Here is a 5,801-nt window from a genome sequence, read left to right as displayed (position 1 = left end):
GGATCGTACCCTCCTCTAGAACCGTATGTGTGGTTATGGCTCGGATGACGAGGGCCTTGAGGAAGAATTGGACGAGGATGGATTCACGATGGAAGAAAATCAATTCTTCAAGGACGTGCACAGCAAGGAAAGAGGACCCCCACTGTTTCGTGAACTTAGCCTTGCCGACCATGCCATTGTTGATGGTGGCATGAGACTGGGGTTTGTTGAACCAACACCGTGCCTGAGAGTCGGTGATCCAAGGTCGAAGGGTGAGGACGAGAATGCTCATTGAAAAAAGCCATCAAGTTTGGGTGCTTCCAAGAGTTCAAGATATGGTTGAGTGACTACGCCATTCAGAACCAAAGGCCATTTGTTGTTGGTCATTCGAACCAAGTGGTGCGTTACACCATGAAGTGTGACAAAGAAGGTTTCCCACGGAAGGTTCATGGAAGAAAAATTCATGAAACGGGGCAATGGGAGTTGAAAAGTTGTGTAGCTACTCACGAGTGCATACCGCCATACAAAGCTCACCGAAGCAAGGGCCACCGTCAACTCACGTCAGAGTTTCTCGGCTACAAATTATTGAATGAGATATCCCGTGATCCAACCGTGAAGGTGAAGTTTCTGATGAGTATTGTTGAAAAAATGTACATATGAAAGGTCAATTATGGGAAGGTATGGAAGGCCAAGGAAAATGCTATTAGGATGTTGCATGGTGATTATGTGGCCGCATACAATATTCTTCCGAGGATATTGGGAGCCATTGCACATAAGAACCCAGGCATGCGGCATGGGGTTGAGGACATTGACAGAGTGTTTGATCATGCCTTCTGGAGTTTTGGGCAATGCATCTAGGCATTTAAGCATTGTCGTCTGGTGTTGTGTATAGATGGCACTTTATTGACCGGCAAATACAAGGGCACACTAATGGTGGCAATGTCTCATTCATCCAATGATAACGTGTTGCCAGTGGCCTTTGCTTTAGTTCCTTCCAAGCATGACAACAATTGGGAGTGGTCTATGGGGCATTTGAGGCCCAAGGTGATTTGGAAGAGGGAGGTATGCATCATATCGGACCGGCACCATGGCATTCTCAAGGCCATAGAAGTTGTCATTCCCGGTCTTCCAAAGCTTCATCACCGGTGGTGCATGAGGCATTTCGTAGCAAACTTTTATCGGCCATGCAAGAACAAGGAGTTTTGCAAAGACCTTACCCCTGTTTCTGTGGCATTCACCATCAATGCATTCAAAATCCGGTATGATAAACTCTTCAGGGCTTTGGCAAAGAACAAAGGGGGAAGAGCATTCTTGGGAAGGAATTACGGGGAGAAGCATAAGTGGTCACACGCTTACCATGAAGGAGGTTGGAGATACAGTGACATGACGAGCAATATTGTTGAATGGTTCAACAAAGTGCTTAAGGGTGTCCATTCTTTGCCGGTGACTACAATACTGAAATACACCTTCTTCAAGCTGAACGAGTATTTTCATAGGCATTCCCAAACCACCACAAAATGGATAGGTCAGAAAAAATAGTATCCCGACAAGGTTGATGATTGGTTGAGGTTTCAAGCAGGCAAGTCCTCGCATCAACAAATCATTAGATTCAACGAGAAAGAAATTATCTACCAAGTGGATGAGCTAGGTGGCACAACACGAAAGGTGTGGCCTACGGCGGTGTTGCGTATGAGGTGCACCTCAAGAACAGGTGGTGTCAGTGTGAGAGGCCCCATAAGTACCACTGGTCGTGCTCGCATTTGATGATGGCAGACAAGGAGAGAAACTTGCAAGTTTCTGATGGGAGGACCGTGCAGTAGCAGGAGTTCACATTGGAAGACAAGAGGTTGACATGGGCGCCTTGATTTCATCCTTTCCTTGACCAGTCAAAGTGGCCTGGGTATGATGGCATACATATCGTGCCTGACCCTGGACTCATGGTGCCTACAAAGGGAAGAAGAAGAAAGATGAGGTTTAGAAGTGCCATGGATGATCTATCTGGATGCACCAGAATGGAACAATTTGGTAGAGGTCATTTCATGGATCCACCGGACATCAACAACTATGGACAATGCGATCTGGGACACAATGTTAGGAGATGCACCAAAAATCCAAGGAACGATGCCAACAAGAGCTCTAGCCAAATGGGTGTTCGTAGAGGAGGTTCCGGTGGCACTCGAGGAGGTAGGACTGGTGGCCGTGGAGGATGGACTAGTCTTAGAGGTAGTGCACGAGGTGGGACTACTATTGGTGGGCGTGGAGGATGGGAGAGTCTTAGAGGCGCCAGTGGAGGTGGTCGTGCTTCCGGTCTTACTAGGACAAGGAGGATCGATGGAGGAAGGCCTATTGACGTTTTGCTTAATCCGGATGGTTGAAATAATATGAACGGTACTTGTTGTTTTTTTGTAATCACTCTTATTTCATTTCATCTATTTATTATGTTGATATCTTTCACTAACAACCACTCTTATTTTTGTAGGCATGGCTTCATCCGGTTCCATGACGAGGCCGCCGTGTGCTAACCGTGAAGACATGCCAAACAAGTGGGAGAATGCCAAACTGGACGAGGTGAAGGAAAAAGATATGAAAACCCCATCATGTTGGTGTGGAGATGTTTGTGAGGTGAAGGTGTCCACCGACCGCAAGAAGTCATCGACGGAAGGGAGAAGATTTTGTGTGTGTACCAACTATGCACATGATCAGACGCTTCCAACAAACGCCTATGACATACCACCGGTATGGTCAAAGAGTAATCTCAATTTTTTTCCAACTTCAACTCATAATCCTAACAAGAAATTTGTTTATCCTATGCACTCACAGCCTCCTCTTTGCATGTACTTCACATGGATAGATCAAGATGTTCCAGAGGATGTTAAAAAGGACCAATATCAAGATTGTCTTAGGAGGCAACGACTGTTCGAAGAAGCATTTCAGAGAGGCTTAGATGAAGAGTGTCGTCATAAGGAGTAGATGGAATGAAAGAAACGCGAGCAGGAGAGGGCATGCAAAGATAAGGTTGCTCGTGAAGAAGGGAGGGCAAGAAAACTTGCAAGGGCTCAAGATGCACAAGAGGAGGATAAGGCACGTTACAAGAAGGGAAAATGGCCCATGTTTCCTTAGTGATCTTGAGATGCATCTATTGAAGTTGTATGTCTAAAACTGTTCGATGGTATTTCGTATGTCGGATACTTGATGGTATTGCGATGCTTGAGACTATTTTAAGCCACTGTGTATGAACTATTTGTGATTTTTAGTGTTGAACTATTTGTGACTGTAAAATTGTCAGACAAATTGTTACTGAAATATTGTTAGCTATATATGAATGCTATTTGTTTAGTTATCTACTTTGTCTAACATGTTGCCTGTTTTCCATTTTGCAGAGATTTCATCCCTACTGCCATTGCCTGTGGCGGTAGGGTGTGGTGGCCTACCGCCGGAGGCAGTGGCGGTAGATCCTGCATTTCACGCGCCGAGCCAGACACTTGACTGGTGTTGTCTGGTGGGGCGCGACAGGAAGGGATCCTACCACTAGAGCCTCTGGCGGTTGGCTATAGTGTCCTACCGCTGGAGACAGTGGCGGTAGGCCCAGCATCTCACGCGCCGAGCCAGACACTTGTCTGGTGTTGTCTGGTGGGGAGCGACAGGAAGGGATCCTACGGCCAAAGCCTGTGGCGGTATATTGTAGTGTCTTACCACCGGAGGCAGTGGTGGTAGGACCTGCATCTCACGTGTCGAGCGAGACACATTGTCTAGTCGGGCGCGACGGGAAGGGACCCTACCGCCACAAGCTATGGAAGTAGGGTGTGGTTGCCTACCGCCAGAGGCAGTGGCGGTTGGGATTGATCCCTGTAGAACAACCCAAGCAGTAAGTTAGAGATGGCAAATGAAAAACAATGTGTATAATTTCGTTGTCAACTTTGTTGCATAGAGCAAAATGAAAAAATTAAATGAGATGCAACACATGGTACTTAGTTCAAATGACATACATCATGTTCGATAATTGAAATAAGAAGCAACACCCAGTACTTAGTTCAAATGGCATATATCATGTCTGATAGTTCAAATGACACACATCATTTACACAAGTTCAAATGACCAATATCATGCCCGGTAGAATCCTAAGCATAGGAGCCCCTAATAAGCCGGAAAGTAGGCCCTAATCGCCTTAATACGTTCGATTTGTGCCACAGACTTTGGATTATGCTTTTGTTCATACTCGGCAGAACCCGCCCAATGGATCATCAAACCCTTTTCCTCATGGAACTAGGCCCATTGAGCACGTCGGGTTGGATTCTCTGACACTCCTTGTTTGATTACCCATCCAATGATCTCACTGGGCTTTGCCATGTCCACCTCCTTGAATTCATCAATGCTTATGGAGAACCCTATCTCCATTGCCAAAGTCCATCTACACTCATCTTTCTTCAGCTGCAACTCATTAATTATCTTCCATTTTTCTCTCCCGAGCTCTTCACGGAACTCACAAAACACATACTTATTGAAATCACTCATAGCCGCGTTTGTCTTTTCACAACTCTTAATCCAGTTTTGAAGCACCCTCAGCATCCTACAGCGTCATTCTCCTTCACACTTCTCATATGCTATCTACATCGTTGGGGTCCTGTTTGCCATGCTACATGTAATGGAACAAACCAAAACTTAAATCAAATGATATAAGACAAACACAAATAACTTATTTAGAATGACCTAAGACACAAAGTTCTCACTGGGTGAAATGACAAAAGGTACATAATATTAGATCGAATTCAATTAACTAGGCTTACATAACATAAGTAGAAATTCAAATGACATAGGTTACATAAATGATAAGGGTTCATGTCATTATAGTCCAAATTACACTAGAACATCATGTGTTTCAACCCCCTCTATTCGTCCATCAACACGACATCTTTGTCGTATGGCCCCGGGTTGCAACAAATGACATCATTTCTTTCACGGACCCAAGCCCAACGAGAAGCCTGAGTAGCTAACGGCGAAGATGCTTGCCTAACTAGCCAGTCAATGATCTGGCCGGGGTTTTTCAAGTCCATCTCATGCACTTCATCCCTTGTACCGCAAAATGCAATTTGCCTTGCAAGAGCACGTCTATGAAATTTCTCTTCCTTCTTGAGCTTGCTTATGTTTTTTTGTTTATCTTCATAGAACTCAACTTTTTCATTGTCACACTCGGTCACATAGTGCTTTGAAAAGTCACTACAAGCCGCATTCAACACATCGACGGCTTCGACTCACAGCTTCATCTTTTCCTCAATGACTTTGCGTTCACACTTTGCTGCCGCCTCCATGGAAGTCTCAAAGAAGATGATCGGTGCCATCCTACAAGTCGAGAGGTAACTATAACGGTCATCGTAAGCATAACCTTAACCACTAACCCTAGCACAGCCACACCCAACATTTGGTCTTCTCACACCAAAAAACAAAGGCATCATTATTATCATCCACTTAAGTCATAAGCATAATGTAAACCACTAACCCTAGCACAGCCCCACCCCACATTTGGTCTTCTCACATCAATAAACCAAAGGCATCATTATTATAGTCAACTTAAGTCATAAGCATAACCCTAAGCACTAACCCTAACCACAACCCTAGTTTCTACTATGAAGTGTCAGATCCACTAACTTGGCACTATAGTAAGCACATATATAACCTTTCAAATCAACTTGATAGTTGATTTAACACAAAATGACTAAAACTAGGGTTTGCAACAAAGTGAACAATGCAACCAAATGAGATAATTCCAACCAACAAAAACAAGAGCGGTGGTAGAGAGGACCATCTTGGGGAAGAAATATGTTGAA

The sequence above is a fragment of the Triticum aestivum genome, chromosome 7B, assembly GCF_018294505.1.
Source record: "Triticum aestivum cultivar Chinese Spring chromosome 7B, IWGSC CS RefSeq v2.1, whole genome shotgun sequence".
NCBI classification, from domain to species: Eukaryota; Viridiplantae; Streptophyta; class Magnoliopsida; order Poales; family Poaceae; genus Triticum; species Triticum aestivum.
The sequence above is the reverse complement of the archived record's forward strand: the minus strand, read 5'-3'. Positions refer to the sequence as shown.